The sequence below is a fragment of the Vigna unguiculata genome, chromosome 5 (genome assembly GCF_037176805.1).
Source record: "Vigna unguiculata cultivar grain cowpea cultivar isolate G323 ecotype 2 chromosome 5, ASM3717680v1, whole genome shotgun sequence".
NCBI lineage: Eukaryota > Viridiplantae > Streptophyta > Magnoliopsida > Fabales > Fabaceae > Vigna > Vigna unguiculata.
This window is the reverse complement of record NC_140796.1, coordinates 31,641,703-31,662,975: the sequence shown is the minus strand read 5'-3', so window position 1 is coordinate 31,662,975 and position 21,273 is coordinate 31,641,703.

The following is a 21,273-nucleotide window of genomic DNA, read 5'->3' as shown; positions in this document are numbered from 1 at the left end:
TTTTAGATGGGCATGGCTTCATTTTAAAACGCTCAATCTTGATAAAGGTTCCCTTTCTTTGAGGCATGAGGGACATGAAATGAAATTGAAATTTATGACACCAAGACAAGCCATTAAGGATCAACATAGGCTGAAGGAGAAAATAGAAAAAGAAAGAATAGAAAAGGAAGAAATATAAACTGTGGAAGGAATGCAAATTGAAGAAAAAGAAAAGGAAAAAAAGATAAAGATGATGGAAAAGGTAGTAGAGAAACAAAGTGTTTAATCAAAGGCCACCCCTGTGTAGTTGCATTCGTTTACGAAAGCAACAACATTGTTGTAAGCCAAAGATTGGTGGAGAAACTCAAGTTACCAACAAGCATTCACTCGAATCAAGCAAGGATCAAATTCAGTACGGGACAATGTGTGCAAGAAGTATTATCTGATATTGCTCCCACAAACTCTTGTCATCTTCTTTTGAGATTGGCATGGCTTCAATTTAAAACGCTCAATCTTGATAAAGGTTCCCTTTCTTTGAGGCATGAGGGACATGAAATGAAATTGAAATTTATGACACCAAGACAAGCCATTAAGGATCAACATAGGCTGAAGGAGAAAATAGAAAAAGAAAGAATAGAAAAGGAAGAAATATAAACTGTGGAAGGAATGGAAATTGAAGAAAAAGAAAGGGAAGAAAAGATAAAGATGATGGAAAAGGTAGTAGAGAAACAAGGTGTTTAATCAAAGGCCACCCATGTTTAGTTGCATTCGTTTACGAAAGCGACAACACTGTTGTAAGCCAAAGATTGGTGGAGAAACTCAAGTTACCAACAAGCTTTCATTCAAATCAACCAAGGATCAAATTCAGTACAGGACAATGTGTGAAAGAAGTATTATGTGATATTGCTCCCACAAACTCTTGTCATCTTCTTTTTAGATGGGCATGGCTTCATTTTAAAACGCTCAATCTTGATAAAGGTTCCCTTTATTAGAGTCATGAGGGACATGAAATGAAGTTGAAATTTATGACACCAAGACAAGCCAGTAAGGATCAACATAGGCTGAAGGAGAAAATAGAAAAAGAAAGAATAGAAAAGGAAGAAATATAAACTGTGGAAGGAATGCAAATTGAAGAAAAAGAAAAGGAAAAAAAGATAAAGATGATGGAAAAGGTAGTAGAGAAACAAGGTGTTTAATCAAAGGCCACCCCTGTGTAGTTGCATTCGTTTACGAAAGCAACAACATTGTTGTAAGCCAAAGATTGGTGGAGAAACTCAAGTTACCAACAAGCATTCACTCGAATCAAGCAAGGATCAAATTCAGTACGGGACAATGTGTGCAAGAAGTATTATCTGATATTGCTCCCACAAACTCTTGTCATCTTCTTTTGAGATTGGCATGGCTTCAATTTAAAACGCTCAATCTTGATAAAGGTTCCCTTTCTTTGAGGCATGAGGGACATGAAATGAAATTGAAATTTATGACACCAAGACAAGCCATTAAGGATCAACATAGGCTGAAGGAGAAAATAGAAAAAGAAAGAATAGAAAAGGAAGAAATATAAACTGTGGAAGGAATGGAAATTGAAGAAAAAGAAAGGGAAGAAAAGATAAAGATGATGGAAAAGGTAGTAGAGAAACAAGGTGTTTAATCAAAGGCCACCCATGTTTAGTTGCATTCGTTTACGAAAGCGACAACACTGTTGTAAGCCAAAGATTGGTGGAGAAACTCAAGTTACCAACAAGCTTTCATTCAAATCAACCAAGGATCAAATTCAGTACAGGACAATGTGTGAAAGAAGTATTATGTGATATTGCTCCCACAAACTCTTGTCATCTTCTTTTTAGATGGGCATGGCTTCATTTTAAAACGCTCAATCTTGATAAAGGTTCCCTTTATTAGAGTCATGAGGGACATGAAATGAAGTTGAAATTTATGACACCAAGACAAGCCAGTAAGGATCAACATAGGCTGAAGGAGAAAATAGAAAAAGAAAGAATAGAAAAGGAAGAAATATAAACTGTGGAAGGAATGCAAATTGAAGAAAAAGAAAAGGAAAAAAAGATAAAGATGATGGAAAAGGTAGTAGAGAAACAAGGTGTTTAATCAAAGGCCACCCCTGTGTAGTTGCATTCGTTTACGAAAGCAACAACATTGTTGTAAGCCAAAGATTGGTGGAGAAACTCAAGTTACCAACAAGCATTCACTCCAATCAAGCAAGGATCAAATTCAGTTCGGGACAATGTGTGCAAGAAGTATTATCTGATATTGCTCCCACAAACTCTTGTCATCTTCTTTTGAGATTGGCATGGCTTCAATTTAAAACGCTCAATCTTGATAAAGGTTCCCTTTCTTTGAGGCATGAGGGACATGAAATGAAATTGAAATTTATGACACCAAGACAAGCCATTAAGGATCAACATAGGCTGAAGGAGAAAATAGAAAAAGAAAGAATAGAAAAGGAAGAAATATAAACTGTGGAAGGAATGGAAATTGAAGAAAAAGAAAAGGAAGAAAAGATAAAGATGATGGAAAAGGTAGTGGAGAAACAAGGTGTTTAATCAAAGGCGACCCATGTTTAGTTGCATTCATTTACGAAAGCGAGAACACTGTTGTAAGCCAAAGATTGGTGGAGAAACTCAAGTTACCAACAAGCTTTCATTCAAATCAACCAAGGATCAAATTCAGTACAGGACAATGTGTGAAAGAAGTATTAGGTGATATTGCTCCCACAAACTCTTGTCATCTTCTTTTTAGATGGGCATGGCTTCATTTTAAAACGCTCAATCTTGATAAAGGTTCCCTTTGAGGCATGAGGGACATGAAATGAAGTTGAAATTTATGACACCAAGACAAGCCAGTAAGGATCAACATAGGCTGAAGGAGAAAATAGAAAAAGAAAGAATAGAAAAGGAAGAAATATAAACTGTGGAAGGAATGCAAATTGAAGAAAAAGAAAAGGAAAAAAAGATAAAGATGATGGAAAAGGTAGTAGAGAAACAAGGTGTTTAATCAAAGGCCACCCCTGTGTAGTTGCATTCGTTTACGAAAGCAACAACATTGTTGTAAGCCAAAGATTGGTGGAGAAACTCAAGTTACCAACAAGCATTCACTCGAATCAAGCAAGGATCAAATTCAGTTCGGGACAATGTGTGCAAGAAGTATTATCTGATATTGCTCCCACAAACTCTTGTCATCTTCTTTTGAGATTGGCATGGCTTCAATTTAAAACGCTCAATCTTGATAAAGGTTCCCTTTCTTTGAGGCATGAGGGACATGAAATGAAATTGAAATTTATGACACCAAGACAAGCCATTAAGGATCAACATAGGCTGAAGGAGAAAATAGAAAAAGAAAGAACAGAAAAGGAAGAAATATAAACTGTGGAAGGAATGGAAATTGAAGAAAAAGAAAAGGAAGAAAAGATAAAGATGATGGAAAAGGTAGTGGAGAAACAAGGTGTTTAATCAAAGGCGACCCATGTTTAGTTGCATTCATTTACGAAAGCGAGAACACTGTTGTAAGCCAAAGATTGGTGGAGAAACTCAAGTTACCAACAAGCTTTCATTCAAATCAACCAAGGATCAAATTCAGTACAGGACAATGTGTGAAAGAAGTATTAGGTGATATTGCTCCCACAAACTCTTGTCATCTTCTTTTTAGATGGGCATGGCTTCATTTTAAAACGCTCAATCTTGATAAAGGTTCCCTTTGAGGCATGAGGGACATGAAATGAAGTTGAAATTTGTGACACCAAGACAAGCCGGTAAGGATCAACATAGGCTGAAGGAGAAAATAGAAAAAGAAAGAATAGAAAAGGAAGAAATATAAACTGTGGAAGGAATGCAAATTGAAGAAAAAGAAAAGGAAGAAAAGATAAAGATGATGGAAAAGGTAGTAGAAAAACAAGGTGTTTAATCAAAGGCCACCCGTGTTTAGTTGCATTCGTTTACAAAAGCGACAACACTGTTGTAAGCCAAAGATTGGTGGAGAAACTCAAGTTACCAACAAGCTTTCATTCAAATCAACCAAGGATCAAATTCAGTACGGGACAATGTGTGCAAGAAGTATTATCTGATATTGCTCCCACAAACTCTTGTCATCTTCTTTTGAGATTGGCATGGCTTCAATTTAAAACGCTCAATCTTGATAAAGGTTCCCTTTCTTTGAGGCATGAGGGACATGAAATGAAGTTGAAATTTATGACACCAAGACAAACCATTAAGGATCAACATAGGCTGAAGGAGAAAATAGAAAAAGAAAGAATAGAAAAGGAAGAAATATAAACTGTGGAAGGAATGAAAATTGAACAAAAAGAAAAGGAAGAAAAGATAAAGATGATGGAAAAGGTAGTAGAAAAACAAGGTGTTTAATCAAAGGTCACCCATGTTTAGTTGCATTCGTTTACAAAAGCGACAACGTTGTTGTAAGCCAAAGATTGGAGGAGAAACTCAAGTTACCAATAAGCATTCACTCGAATCAAGCAAGGATCAAATTCAGTACGGGACAATGTGTGCAAGAAGTATTATCTGGTATTACTCCCACAAACTCTTGTCATCTTCTTTTGAGATTGGCATGGCTTCAATTTAAAACGCTCAATCTTGATATAGGTTCCCTTTCTTTGAGGCATGAGGGACATGAAATGAAGTTGAAATTTATGACACCAAGACAAACCATTAAGGATCAACATAGGCTGAAGGACAAAATAGAAAAAGAAAGAATAGAAAAGGAAGAAATATAAACTGTGGAAGGAATGAAAATTGAAGAAAAAGAAAAGGAAGAAAAGATAAAGATGATGGAAAAGGTAGTAGAGAAACAAGGTGTTTAATCAAAGGCCACCCATGTTTAGTTGCATTCATTTACGAAAGCGAGAACACTGTTGTAAGCCAAAGATTAGTGGAGAAACTCAAGTTACCAACAAGCTTTCATTCAAATCAAGCAAGGATCAAATTCAGTACAGGACAATGTGTGAAAGAAGTATTATGTGATATTGCTCCCACAAACTCTTGTCATCTTCTTTTTAGATGGGCATGGCTCCAATTTAAAACGCTCAATCTTGATAAAGGTTCCCTTTATTTAAGGCATGTGGGACATGAAATGAAGTTGAAATTTATGACACCAAGACAAGCCCGTAAGGATCAACATAGGCTGAAGGAGAAAATAGAAAAAGAAAGAAAAGAAAAGGAAGAAATATAAACTGTGGAAGGAATGGAAATTGAAGAAAAAGAAAAGGAAGAAAAGATAAAGGTGATGGAAAAGGTAGTAGAGAAACAAGGTGTTTAATCAAAGGCCACCCACGTTTAGTTGCATTCGTTTACGAAAGCGACAACACTGTTGTAAGCCAAAGATTGGTGGAGAAACTCAAGTTACCAACAAGCATTCACTCAAACCAAGCAAGGATCAATTTCAGTACGGGACAATATGTGCAAGAAGTATTATCTGATATTGCTCCCACAAACTCTTGTCATCTTCCTTTGAGATTGGCATGGCTTCATTTTAAAACGCTCAATCTTGATAAAGGTTCCCTTTATTTGAGGCATGAGGGACATCAAATGAAGTTGAAATTTATGACACCAAGACAAGCCAGTAAGGATCAACATAGGATGAAGGAGAAAATAGAAAAAGAAAGAATAGAAAAGGAAGAAATATAAACTGTGAAAGGAATGGAAATTGAAGAAAATGAAAAGGAAGAAAAGATAAAGATGATGGAAAAGATAGTAGAGAAACAAGGTGTTTAATCAAAGGCCACCCATGTTTAGTTGCATTCGTTTACGAAAGCGACAACACTGTTGTAAGCCAAAGATTGGTGGAGAAACTCAAGTTACCATCAAGCATTCACTCGAATAAAGCAAGGATCAAATTCAGTACGGGACAATGTGTGCAAGAAGTATTATCTGATATTGTGCCCACAAACTCTTGTCATCTTCTTTTGAGATTGGCATGGCTTCATTTTAAAACGCTCAATCCATATAAAGGTTCCCTTTATTAGAGGCATGAGGGACATGAAATGAAGTTGAAATTTATGACACCAAGACAAGCCAGTAAGAATCAACATAGGCTGAAGGAGAAAATAGAAAAAGAAAGAATAGAAAAGGAAGAAATATAAACTGTGGAAGGAATGGAAATTGAAGAAAAAGAAAAGGAAGAAAAGATAAAGATGATGGAAAAGGTAGTAGAGAAACAAGGTGTTTAATCAAAGGCCACCCATGTTTAGTTGCATTCGTTTACGAAAGCGACAACACTGTTGTAAGCCAAAGATTGGTGGAGAAACTCAAGTTACCAACAAGCTTTCATTCGAATCAAGCAAGGATCAAATTCAGTACAGGACAATGTGTGAAAGAAGTATTATGTGATATTGCTCCCACAAACTCTTCTCATCTTCTTTTTAGATGGGCATGGCTTCATTTTAAAACGCTCAATCTTGATAAAGGTTCCCTTTATTATAGGCATTAGGGACATGAAATGAAGTTGAAATTTATGACACCAAGAAAAGCCAGTAAGGATCAACATAGGCTGAAGGAGAAAATAAAAAAAGAAAGAATAGAAAAGGAAGAAATATAAACTGTGGAAGGAATGGCAATTGAAGAAAAAGAAAAGGAAGAAAAGATAAAGATGATGGAAAAGGTAGTAGAAAATCAAGGTGTTTAATCAAAGCCCACCCATGTTTAGTTGCATTCGTTTGCAAAAGCGACAACACTGTTGTAAGCCAAAGATTGGTGGAGAAACTCAAGTTACCAACAAGCATTCCGTCGAATCAAGCAAGCATCAAATTCAGTACGAGACAATGTGTGCAAGAAGTACTATCTGATATTGCTCCCACAAACTCTTGTCATCTTCTTTTGAGATTTGCATGGCTTCATTTTAAAACGCTCAATCCATATAAAGGTTCCCTTTATTAGAGGCATGAGGGACATGAAATGAAGTTGAAATTTATGACACCAAGACAAGCCAGTAAGGATCAACATAGGCTGAAGGAGAAAATAGAAAAAGAAAGAATAGAAAAGGAAGAAATATAAACTGTGGAAGGAATGGAAATTGAAGAAAAAGAAAAGGAAGAAAAGATAAAGATGATGGAAAAGGTAGTGGAGAAACAAGGTGTTTAATCAAAGGCCACCCATGTTTCGCTTACGAAAGGGAGAACACTGTTGTAAGCCAAAGATTAGTGGAGAAACTCAAGTTACCAACAACCATTCACTCGAACCGAGCAAGGATCAAATTCAGTACGGGACAATGTGTGCAAGAAGTATTATTTGATATTGCTCCCACAAACTCTTGTCATCTTCTTTTGAGATTGGCATGGCTTCATTTTAAAACGCTCAATCTTGATAAAGGTTCCCTTTATTTGAGGCATGAGGGACATGAAATCAAGTTGAAATTTATGACACCAAGACAAGCCAGTAAGGATCAACATAGGCTGAAGGAGAAAATAGAAAAAGAAAGAATAGAAAAGGAAGAAATATAAATTGTGGAAGGAATGGAAATTGAAGAAAATGAAAAGGAAGAAAAGATAAAGATGATGGAAAAGGTAGTAGATAAACAAGGTGTTTAATCAAAGGCCACCCATGTTTAGTTGCATTTGTTTACGAAAGCTACAACACTGTTGTAAGCTAAAGATCGGTGGAGAAACTCAAGTTACCAACAAGCTTTCATTCGAATCAAGCAAGGATCAAATTCAGTACAGGACAATGTGTGAAAGAAGTATTATGTGATATTGCTCGCACAAACTCTTGTCATCTTCTTTTGAGATTGGCATGGCTTCATTTTAAAACGCTCAATCTTGATAAAGGTTCCCTTTATTTAAGGCATGTGGGACATGAAATGAAGTTGAAATTTATGACACCAAGACAAGCCAGTAAGGATCAACATAGGGTGAAGGCGAAAATAGAAAAAGAAGGAATAGAAAAGGAAGAAATATAAACTGTGGAAGGAATGGAAATTGAAGAAACAGAAAAGGAAGAAAAGATAAAGATGATGGAAAAGGTAGTAGAGAAACAAGGTGTTTAATCAAAGGCCACCCATGTTTAGTTGCATTCGTTTATGAAAGCGACAACATTGTTGTAAGCCAAAGATTGGTGGAGAAACTCAAGTTACCAACAAGCTTTCATTCGAATCAAGCAAGGATCAAATTCAGTACAGGACAATGTGTGAAAGAAGTATTATGTGATATTGCTCCCACAAACTCTTCTCATCTTCTTTTTAGATTGGCATGGCTTCAATTTAAAACGCTCAATCTTGATAAAGGTTCCCTTTCTTTGAGGCATGAGGGACATGAAATGAAGTTGAAATTTATGACACCAAGACGGGGCAGTAAGGATCAACATAGGCTGAAGGAGAAAATAGAAAAAGAAAGAATAGAAAAGGAAGAAATATAAATTGTGGAAGGAATGGAAATTGAAGAAAAGATAAAGATGATGGAAAAGGTAGTAGATAAACAAGGTGTTTAATCAAAGGCCACCCATGTTTAGTTGCATTCGTTTACGAAAGTGACAACACTGTTGTAAGCGAAGGATTGGTGGAGAAACTCAAGTTACCAACAAGCTTTCATTCGAATAAAGCAAGGATCAAATTCAGTACGGGACAATGTGTGCAAGAAGTATTATCTGATATTGTGCCCACAAACTCTTGTCATCTTATTTTTAGATGGGCATGGCTTCATTTTAAAACGCTCAATCTTGATAAAGGTTCCCTTTATTATAGGCATGAGGGACATGAAATGAAGTTCAAATTTATGACACCAAGACAAGCCAGTAAGGATCAACATAGGCTGAAGGAGAAAATAGAAAAAGAAAGAATAGAAAAGGAAGAAATATAAACGGTGGAAGGAATGAAAATTGAAGAAAAAGAAAAGGAAGAAAAGATAAAGATGATGGAAAAGGTAGTAGAGAAACAAGGTGTTTAATCAAAGGCCACCCATGTTTAATTGCATTCGTTTACGAAAGCGACAACACTATTGTAAGCCAAAGATTGGTGGAGAATCTCAAGTTACCAACAAGCTTTCATTCGAATCAAGCAATGATCAAATTCAGTACGGGACAACGTGTGCAAGAAGTATTATCTGATATTGCTCCCACAAACTCTTGTCATCTTCCTTTTAGATGGGCATGGCTTCATTTTAAAACGCTCAATCTTGATAAAGGTTCCCTTTATTAGAGGCATGAGGGACATGAAATGAAGTTGAAATTTATGACACCAAGACAAGCCAGTAAGGATCAACATAGGCTAAAGGAGAAAATAGAAAAAGAAAGAATAGAAAAGGAAGAAATATAAACTGTGGAAGGAATGCAAATTGAAGAAAAAGAAAAGGAAGAAAAGATAAAGATGATGGAAAAGGTAGTAGAGAATCAAGGTGTTTAATCAAAGGCCACCCATGTTTAGTTGCATTCGTTTACGAAAGCGACAACACTGTTGTAAGCTAAAGATCGGTGGAGAAACTCAAGTTACCAACAAGCTTTCATTCGAATCAAGCAAGGATCAAATTCAGTACAGGACAATGTGTGAAAGAAGTATTATGTGATATTGCTCGCACAAACTCTTGTCATCTTCTTTTGAGATTGGCATGGCTTCATTTTAAAACGCTCAATCTTGATAAAGGTTCCCTTTATTTAAGGCATGTGGGACATGAAATGAAGTTGAAATTTATGACACCAAGACAAGCCAGTAAGGATCAACATAGGGTGAAGGCGAAAATAGAAAAAGAAGGAATAGAAAAGGAAGAAATATAAACTGTGGAAGGAATGGAAATTGAAGAAAAAGAAAAGGAAGAAAACATAAAGATGATGGAAAAGGTAGTAGAGAAACAAGGTGTTTAATCAAAGGCCACCCATGTTTAGTTGCATTCGTTTACGAAAGCGACAACATTGTTGTAAGCCAAAGATTGGTGGAGAAACTCAAGTTACCAACAAGCTTTCATTCGAATCAAGCAAGGATCAAATTCAGTACAGGATAATGTGTGAAAGAAGAATTATGTGATATTGCTCCCACAAACTCTTCTCATCTTCTTTTTAGGTGGGCATGGCTTCATTTTAAAACGCTCAATCTTGATAAAGGTTCCCTTTATTATAGGCATGAGGGACATGAAATGAAGTTGAAATTTATGGCACCAAGACAAGCCAGTAAGGATCAACATAGGGTGAAGGAGAAAATAGAAAAAGAAATAATAGAAAAGGAAGAAATATAAACTGTGGAAGGAATGGAAATTGAAGAAAAAGAAAAGGAAGAAAAGATAAAGATGATGGAAAAGGTAGTAGAGAAACAAGGTGTTTAATGAAAGGCCACCTATGTTTAGTTGCATTTGTTTACGAAAGCGACAACACTGTTGTAAGCCAAAGATTGGTGGAGAAACTCAAGTTACCAACAAGCTTTCCCTCGAATCAAGCAATGATGAAATTCAGTACGGGACAATGTGTGCAGGAAGTATTATCTGATTTTGCTCCCACAAACTCTTGTCATCTTCTTTTTAGATGGGCATGGCTTCATTTTAAAACGCTCAATCTTGATAAAGGTTCCCTTTATTAGAGGCATGAGGGACATGAAATGAAGTTGAAATTTATGACACCAAGACAAGCCAGTAAGGATCAACATAGGCTAAAGGAGAAAATAGAAAAAGAAAGAATAGAAAAGGAAGAAATATAAACTGTGGAAGGAATGCAAATTGAAGAAAAAGAAAAGGAAGAAAAGATAAAGATGATGGAAAAGGTAGTAGAGAATCAAGGTGTTTAATCAAAGGCCACCCATGTTTAGTTGCATTCGTTTACGAAAGCGACAACACTGTTGTAAGCTAAAGATCGGTGGAGAAACTCAAGTTACCAACAAGCTTTCATTCGAATCAAGCAAGGATCAAATTCAGTACAGGACAATGTGTGAAAGAAGTATTATGTGATATTGCTCGCACAAACTCTTGTCATCTTCTTTTGAGATTGGCATGGCTTCATTTTAAAACGCTCAATCTTGATAAAGGTTCCCTTTATTTAAGGCATGTGGGACATGAAATGAAGTTGAAATTTATGACACCAAGACAAGCCAGTAAGGATCAACATAGGGTGAAGGCGAAAATAGAAAAAGAAGGAATAGAAAAGGAAGAAATATAAACTGTGGAAGGAATGGAAATTGAAGAAAAAGAAAAGGAAGAAAACATAAAGATGATGGAAAAGGTAGTAGAGAAACAAGGTGTTTAATCAAAGGCCACCCATGTTTAGTTGCATTCGTTTACGAAAGCGACAACATTGTTGTAAGCCAAAGATTGGTGGAGAAACTCAAGTTACCAACAAGCTTTCATTCGAATCAAGCAAGGATCAAATTCAGTACAGGATAATGTGTGAAAGAAGAATTATGTGATATTGCTCCCACAAACTCTTCTCATCTTCTTTTTAGGTGGGCATGGCTTCATTTTAAAACGCTCAATCTTGATAAAGGTTCCCTTTATTATAGGCATGAGGGACATGAAATGAAGTTGAAATTTATGGCACCAAGACAAGCCAGTAAGGATCAACATAGGGTGAAGGAGAAAATAGAAAAAGAAATAATAGAAAAGGAAGAAATATAAACTGTGGAAGGAATGGAAATTGAAGAAAAAGAAAAGGAAGAAAAGATAAAGATGATGGAAAAGGTAGTAGAGAAACAAGGTGTTTAATCAAAGGCCACCTATGTTTAGTTGCATTTGTTTACGAAAGCGACAACACTGTTGTAAGCCAAAGATTGGTGGAGAAACTCAAGTTACCAACAAGCTTTCCCTCGAATCAAGCAATGATGAAATTCAGTACGGGACAATGTGTGCAGGAAGTATTATCTGATTTTGCTCCCACAAACTCTTGTCATCTTCTTTTTAGATGGGCATGGCTTCATTTTAAAACGCTCAATCTTCATAAAGGTTCCCTTTATTAGAGGCATGAGGGACATGAAATGAAGTTGAAATTTATGACACCAAGACTAGCCAGTAAGGATCAACATAGGCTGAAGGAGAAAATAGAAAAAGAAAGAATAGAAAAGGAAGAAATATAAACTGTGGAAGGAATGGAAATTGAAGAAAAAGAAAAGGAAGAAAAGATAAAGATGATGGAAAAGGTAGTAGATAAACAAGGTGTTTAATCAAAGGCCACCCATGTTTAGTTGCATTCGTTTACGAAAGCGACAACACTGTTGTAAGCCAAAGATTGGTGGAGAAACTCAAGTTACCAACAAGCTTTCATTCGAATCAAGCAAGGATCAAATTCAGTACAGAACAATGTGTGAAAGATGTATTATGTGATATTGCTCCCACAAACTCTTGTCATCTTCCTTTTAGATGGGCATGGCTTCATTTTAAAACGCTCAATCTTCATAAAGGTTCCCTTTATTATAGTCATGAGGGACATGAAATGAAGTTGAAATTTATGACACCAAGACAAGCCAGTAAGGATCAACATAGGCTGAAGGAGAAAATAGAAAAAGAAAGAATAGAAAAGGAAGAAATATAAACTGTGGAAGGAATGGAAATTGAAGAAAAAGAAAAGGAAGAAAAGATAAAGATGATGGAAAAGGTAGTAGAGAAACAAGGTGTTTAATCAAAGGCCACCCATGTTTAATTGCATTCGTTTACGAAAGCGACAACTCTATTGTAAGCCAAAGATTGGTGGAGAAGCTCAAGTTACCAACAAGCTTTCATTCGAATCAAGCAATGATCAAATTCAGTACGGGACAACGTGTGCAAGAAGTATTATCTGATATTGCTCCCACAAACCCTTCTCATCTTCCTTTTAGAGGGGCATGGCTTCATTTTAAAACGCTCAATCTTCATAAAGGTTCCCTTTATTATAGGCATGAGGGACATGAAATGAAGTTGAAATTTATGACACCAAGTCAAGCCAGTAAGGATCAACATAGGCTGAAGGAGAAAATAGAAAAAGAAAGAATAGAAAAGGAAGAAATATAAACTGTGGAAGGAATGAAAATTGAAGAAAAAGAAAAGGAAGAAAAGATAAAGATGATGGAAAAGGTAGTAGAGAAACAAGGTGTTTAATCAAAGGCCACCTACGTTTAGTTGCATTCGTTTACAAAAGCGACAACACTGTTGTAAGCCAAAGATTGGAGGAAAAACTCAAGTTACCAACAAACTTTCAATCGAATCAAGCAAGGATCAAATTCAGTACAGAACAATGTGTGAAAGATGTATTATGTGATATTGCTCCCACAAACTCTTGTCATCTTCCTTTTAGATGGGCATGGCTTCATTTTAAAACGCTCAATCTTCATAAAGGTTCCCTTTATTATAGTCATGAGGGACATGAAATGAAGTTGAAATTTATGACACCAAGACAAGCCAGTAAGGATCAACATAGGCTGAAGGAGAAAATAGAAAAAGAAAGAATAGAAAAGGAAGAAATATAAACTGTGGAAGGAATGGAAATTGAAGAAAAAGAAAAGGAAGAAAAGATAAAGATGATGGAAAAGGTAGTAGAGAAACAAGGTGTTTAATCAAAGGCCACCCATGTTTAATTGCATTCGTTTACGAAAGCGACAACTCTATTGTAAGCCAAAGATTGGTGGAGAAGCTCAAGTTACCAACAAGCTTTCATTCGAATCAAGCAATGATGAAATTCAGTACGGGACAATGTGTGCAGGATGTATTATCTGATTTTGCTCCCACAAACTCTTGTCATCTTCTTTTTAGATGGGCATGGCTTCATTTTAAAACGCTCAATCTTCATAAAGGTTCCCTTTATTAGAGGCATGAGGGACATGAAATGAAGTTGAAATTTATGACACCAAGACTAGCCAGTAAGGATCAACATAGGCTGAAGGAGAAAATAGAAAAAGAAAGAATAGAAAAGGAAGAAATATAAACTGTGGAAGGAATGGAAATTGAAGAAAAAGAAAAGGAAGAAAAGATAAAGATGATGGAAAAGGTAGTAGAGAAACAAGGTGTTTAATCAAAGGCCACCTACGTTTAGTTGCATTCGTTTACAAAAGCGACAACACTGTTGTAAGCCAAAGATTGGAGGAAAAACTCAAGTTACCAACAAACTTTCAATCGAATCAAGCAAGGATCAAATTCAGTACAGGACAATGTGTGAAAGAAGTATTATGTGATATTGCTCCCACAAACTCTTGTCATCTTCTTTTGAGATTGGCATGGCTTCATTTTAAAACGCTCAATCTTGATAAAGGTTCCCTTTATTTGAGGCATGAGGGACATGAAATGAAGTTGAAATTTATGACACCAAGACAAGCCAGTAAGGATCAACATACGTTGAAGGAGAAAATAGAAAAAGAAAGAATAGAAAAGGAAGAAATATAAACTGTGGAAGGAATGGAAATTGAAGAAAAAGAAAAGGAAGAAAAGATAAAGATGATGGAAAAGGTAGTAGATAAACAAGGTGTTTAATCAAAGGCCACCCATGTTTAGTTGCATTCTTTTACGAAAGCGACAACACTGTTGTAAGCCAAAGATTGACTTAAGTTACCAACAAGCTTTCACTCGAATCAAGCAAGGATCAAATTCAGTACGGGACAATGTGTGCAAGAAGTATTATCTAATATTGCTCCCACAAACTCTTGTCATCTTCTTTTTAGATGGGCATGGCTTCATTTTAAAACGCTCAATCTTCATAAAGGTTCCCTTTATTAGAGGCATGAGGGACATGAAATGAAGTTGAAATTTATGACACCAAGACAAGCCGGTAAGGATAAATATAGGCTAAAGGAGAAAATAGAAAAAGAAAGAATAGAAAAGGAAGAAATATAAACTGTGGAAGGAATGCAAATTGAAGAAAAAGAAAAGGAAGAAAAGATAAAGATGATGGAAAAGGTAGTAGAGAATCAAGGTGTTTAATCAAAGGCCACCCATGTTTAGTTGCATTCGTTTACGAAAGCGACAACACTGTTGTAAGCTAAAGATCGGTGGAGAAACTCAAGTTACCAACAAGCTTTCATTCGAATCAAGCAAGGATCAAATTCAGTACAGGACAATGTGTGAAAGAAGTATTATGTGATATTGCTCGCACAAACTCTTGTCATCTTCTTTTGAGATTGGCATGGCTTCATTTTAAAACGCTCAATCTTGATAAAGGTTCCCTTTATTTAAGGCATGTGGGACATGAAATGAAGTTGAAATTTATGACACCAAGACAAGCCAGTAAGGATCAACATACGTTGAAGGAGAAAATAGAAAAAGAAAGAATAGAAAAGGAAGAAATATAAACTGTGGAAGGAATGGAAATTGAAGAAAAAGAAAAGGAAGAAAAGATAAAGATGATGGAAAAGGTAGTAGATAAACAAGGTGTTTAATCAAAGGCCACCCATGTTTAGTTGCATTCTTTTACGAAAGCGACAACACTGTTGTAAGCCAAAGATTGGTGGAGAAACTCAAGTTACCAAAAGCTTTCATTCGAATCAAGCAAGGATCAAATTCAGTACAGGACAATGTGTGCAGGAAGTATTATGTGATATTGCTCCCACAAACTCTTATCATCTTCCTTTGAGATTGCCATGGCTTCATTTTAAAACGCTCAATCTTGATAAAGGTTCCCTTTATTAGAGGCATGAGGTGCATGAAATGAAGTTGAAATTTATGACACCAACACAAGCTAGTAAGGATCAACATAGGCTGAAGGAGAAAATAGAAAAAGAAAGAATAGAAAAGGAAGAAATATACTCTGTGGAAGGAATGGAAATTGAAGAAAACGAAAAGGAAGCAAAGATAAAGATGATGGAAAAGATAGTAGAGAAACAAGGTGTATAATCAAAGGCCACCCATGTTTAGTTGCATTCGTTTACGAAAGCGACAACACTGTTGTAAGCTAAAGATCGGTGGAGAAACTCAAGTTACTAACAAGCTTTCATTCGAGTCAAGCAAGGATCAAATTCAGTACAGGACAATGTGTGAAAGAAGTATTATGTGATATTGCTCCCACAAACTCTTGTCATCTTCTTTTTAGATGGGCATTTCTTCATTTTAAAACGCTCAATCTTGATAAAGGTTCCCTTTATTATAAGCATGAGGTTGATAAACGCTCAATCATGAAATGAAGTTGAAATTTATGACACCAAGACAAGCCAGTAAGGATCAACATAGGCTGAAGGAGAAAATAGAAAAAGAAAGAATAGAAAAGGAAGAAATATAAACTGTTGAAGGAATGGAAATTGAAGAAAAAGAAAAGGAAGGAAAGATAAAGATGATGGAAAAGGTAGTAGAGAAACAAGGTGTTTAATCAAAGGCCACCTATGTTTAGTTGCATTCGTTTACGAAAGCGACAACACTGTTGTAAGCCATAGATTGGTGGAGAAACTCAAGTTACCAACAAGCTTTCCCTCGAATCAAGCAATGATGAAATTCAGTACGGGACAATGTGTGCAGGAAGTATTATCTAATATTGCTCCCACAAACTCTTGTCATCTTCTTATTAGATGGGCATGGCTTCATTTTAAAACGCTCAATCTTCATAAAGGTTCCCTTTATTAGAGGCATGAGGGACATGAAATGAAGTTGAAATTTATGACACCAAGACAAGCCAGTAAGGATCAACATAGGCTGAAGGAGAAAATAGAGAAAGAAAGAATAGAAAAGGAAGAAATATAAACTGTGGAAGGAATGAAAATTGAACAAAAAGAAAAGGAAGAAAAGATAAAGATGATGGAAAAGGTAGTAGATAAACAAGGTGTTTAATCAAAGGCCACCCATGTTTAGTTGCATTCGTTTACGAAAGCGACAACACTGTTGTAAGCCAAAGATTGGTGGAGAAACTCAAGTTACCAACAAGCTTTCATTCGAATCAAGCAAGGATCAAATTCAGTACAGGACAATGTGTGAAAGATGTATTATCTGATATTGCTCCCACAAACTCTTGTCATCTTCCTTTTAGATGGGCATGGCTTCATTTTAAAACGCTCAATCTTCATAAAGGTTCCCTTTATTATAGGCATGAGGGACATGAAATGAAGTTGAAATTTATGACACCAAGACAAGCCAGTAAGGATCAACATAGGCTGAAGGAGAAAATAGAAAAAGAAAGAATAGAAAAGGAAGAAATATAAACTGTGGAAGGAATGGAAATTGAAGAAAAAGAAAAGGAAGAAAAGATAAAGATGATGGAAAAGGTAGTAGAGAAACAAGGTGTTTAATCAAAGCCCACCCATGTTTAATTGCATTCGTTTACGAAAGCGACAACACTATTGTAAGCCAAAGATTGGTGGAGAATCTCAAGTTACCAACAAGCTTTCATTCGAATCAAGCAATGATCAAATTCAGTACGGGACAACGTGTGCAAGAAGTATTATCTGATATTGCTCCCACAAACTCTTGTCATCTTCCTTTTAGATGGGCATGGCTTCATTTTAAAACGCTCAATCTTGATAAAGGTTCCCTTTATTTGAGGCATGAGGGACATGAAATGAAGTTGAATTTTATGACACCATGACAAGGCAGTAAGGATCAACATAGGCTGAAGGAGAAAATAGAAAAAGAAAGAATAGAAAAGGAAGAAATATAAACTGTGGAAGGAATGGAAATTGAAGAAAAAGAAAAGAAAGAAAAGATAAAGATGATGGAAAAGGTAGTAGAGAAACAAGGTGTTTAATCAAAGGCCACCTATGTTTAGTTGCATTCGTTTACAAAAGCGACAACACTGTTGTAAGCCAAAGATTGGAGGAAAAACTCAAGTTACCAACAAGCTTTCAGTCGAATCAAGCAAGGATCAAATTCAGTACAGGACAATGTGTGAAAGAAGTATTATGTGATATTGCTCCCACAAACTCTTATCATCTTCTTTTGAGATTGGCATGGCTTCATTTTAAAACGCTCAATCTTGATAAAGGTTCCCTTTATTTGAGGCATGAGGGACATGAAATGAAGTTGAATTTTATGACACCAAGACAAGCCAGTAAGGATCAACATAGGCTGAAGGAGAAAATAGAAAAAGAAAGAATAGAAAAGGAAGAAATATAAACTGTGGAAGGAATGGAAATTGAAGAAAAAGAAAAGGAAGAAAAGATAAAGATGATGGAAAAGGTAGTAGAAAAACAAGGTGTTTAATCAAAGGCCACCCATGTTTAGTTGCATTCGTTTATGAAAGCGACAACACTATTGTAAGCCAAAGATTGGTGGAGAAACTCAAGTTACCAACAAGCTTTCAATCGAATCAAGCAAGGATCAAATTCAGTACAGGACAATGTGTGAAAGAAGTATTATGTGATATTGCTCCCACAAACTCTTGTCATCTTCCTTTTAGATGGGCATGGCTTCATTTTAAAACGCTCAATCTTCATAAAGGTTCCCTTTATTCTAGGCATGAGGGACATGAAATGAAGTTGAAATTTATGACACCCAGACAAGCCAGTAAGGATCAACATAGGCTGAAGGAGAAAATAGAAAAAGAAAGAATAGAAAAGGAAGAAATATAAACTGTGGAAGGAATGGAAATTGAAGAAAACGAAAAGGAAGCAAAGATAAAGATGATCGAAAACATAGTAGAAAAACAAGGTGTTTAATAAAAGGCCACCCATGTTTAGTTGCATTCGTTTACGAAAGCGACAACACTGTTGTAAGCCCAAGATCGGTGGAGAAACTCAAGTTACCAACAAGCTTTCATTCGAATCAAGCAAGGATCAAATTCAGTACAGGACAATGTGTGAAAGAAGTATTATGTGATATTGCTCGCACAAACTCTTGCCATCTTCTTTTGAGATTGGCATGGCTTCATTTTAAAACGCTCAGTCTTGATAAAGGTTCCCTTTATTTAAGGCATGTGGGACATGAAATGAAGTTGATATTTATGACACCAAGACAAGCCCGTAAGGATCAACATAGGCTGAAGGAGAAAATAGAAAAAGAAAGAAAAGAAAAGGAAGAAATATAAACTGTGGAAGGAATGGAAATTGAAGAAAAAGAAAAGGAAGAAAAGATAAAGATGATGGAAAAGGTAGTAGAGAAACAAGGTGTTTAATCAAAGGCCACCCATGTTTAGTTGCATTCGTTTACGAAAGCGACAACACTGTTGTAAGCCAAAGATTGGTGGAGAAACTCAAGTTACCAACAAGCTTTCATTCGAATCAAGCAAGGATAAAATTCAGTACAGGACAATGTGTGAAAGATGTATTATGTGATATTGCTCCCAGAAACTCTTGTCATCTTCCTTTTAGATGGGCATGGCTTCATTTTAAAACGCTCAATCTTCATAAAGGTTCCCTTTATTATAGGCATGAGGGACATGAAATGAAGTTGAAATTTATGACACCAAGACAAGCCAGTAAGGATCAACATAGGCTGAAGGAGAAAATAGAAAAAGAAAGAATAGAAAAGGAAGGAATATAAACTGTGGAAGGAATGGAAATTGAAGAAAAAGAAAAGGAAGAAAAGATAAAGATGATGGAAAAGGTAGTAGAGAAACAAGGTGTTTAATCAAAGGCCACCCATGTTTAGTTGCATTCGTTTACGAAAGCGACAACACTGTTGTAAGCCAAAGATTGGTGGAGAAACTCAAGTTATCAACAAGCTTTCATTCGAATCAAGCAATGATCAAATTCAGTACGGGACAATGTGTGAAAGAAGTATTATGTGATATTACTCGCACAAACTCTTGTGATCTTCTTTTGAGATTGGCATGGCTTCATTTTAAAACGCTCAGTCTTGATAAAGGTTCCCTTTATTTAAGGCATGTGGGACATGAAATGAAGTTGAAATTTATGACACCAAGACAAGCCAGTAAGGATCAACATAGGCTGAAGGAGAAAATAGAAAAAGAAAGAAAAGAAAAGGAAGAAATATAAACTGTGGAAGGAATGGAAATTGAAGAAAAAGAAAAGGAAGAAAAGATAAAGATGATGGAAAAGTTTGTAGAGAAACAAGGTGTTTAATCAAAGGCCACCCATGTTTAGTTGCATTCGTTTACGAAAGCGACAACACTGTTATAAGCCAAAGATTGGTGGAGAAACTCAAGTTACCAACAAGCTTTCATTCGAATCAAGCAAGGATCAAATTCAGTAAAGGACAATGTGTGCAAGAAGTATTATGTGATATTGCTCCCACAAAATCTTATCATCTTCCTTTGAGATTGACATGGCTTCATTTTAAAACGCTCAATCTTGATAAAGGTTCCCTTTATTAGAGGCATGAGGGACATGAAATGAAGATGAAATTTATGACACCAAGACAAGCCAGTAAGGATCAACATACGCTGAAGGAGAAAATAGAAAAAGAAAGAATAGAAAAGGAAGAAATATAAACTGTGGAAGGAATGGAAATTGAAGAAAACGAAAAGGAAGCAAAGATAAAGATGATGGAAATGATAGTAGAGAAACAAGGTGTTTAATCAAAGGCCACCCATGTTTAGTTGCATTCGTTTACGAAAGCGACAACACTGTTGTAAGCCAAAGATCGGTGGAGAAACTCAAGTTACTAACAAGCTTTTATTCGAGTCAAGCAAGGATCAAATTCAGTACAGGACAATGTGTGAAAGAAGTGTTATGTGATATTGCTCCCACAAACTCTTGTCATCTTCTTTTTAGATGGGCATGGCTTCATTTTAAAACGCTCAATCTTGATAAAGGTTCCCTTTATTTGAGGCATGAGGGACATGAAATGAAGTTGAAATTTATGACACCAAGACAAGCCAGTAAGGATCAACATAGGCTGAAGGAGAAAATAGAAAAAGAAAGAATAGAAAAGGAAGACATATAAACTGTGGAAGGAATGCAAATTGAAGAAAAAGAAAAGGAAGAAAAGATAAGGATGATAGAAAAGGTAGTAGAGAAACAAGGTGTTTAATCAAAGGCCACCCATGTTTAGTTGCATTCGTTTACGAAAGCGACAACACTGTTGTAAGCCAAAGATTGGTGGAGAAACTCAAGTTATCAACAAGCTTTCATTCGTATCAAGCAATGATCAAATTCTGTACGGGACAATGTGTGAAAGAAGTATTATGTGATATTGCTCCCACAAACTCTTGTCATCTTCTTTTTAGATGGGCATGGCTTCATTTTAAAACGCTCAATCTTGATAAAGGTTCCCTTTATTAGAGGCATGAGGGACATGAAATGAAGTTGAAATTTATGACACCAAGACAAGCCAGTAAGGATCAACATAGGCTGAAGGAGAAAATAGAAAAAGAAAGAATAGAAAAGGAAGAAATATAAACTGTGGAAGGAATGGAAATTGAAGAAAACGAAAAGGAAGAAAAGATAAAGATGATGGAAAAGATAGTAGAGAAACAAGGTGTTTAATCAAAGGCCACCCATGTTTAGTTGCGTTTGTTTACGAAAGCGACAACACTTTTGTTAGCCAAAGATCGGTGGAGAAACTCAAGTTAACAACAAGCTTTCATTCGA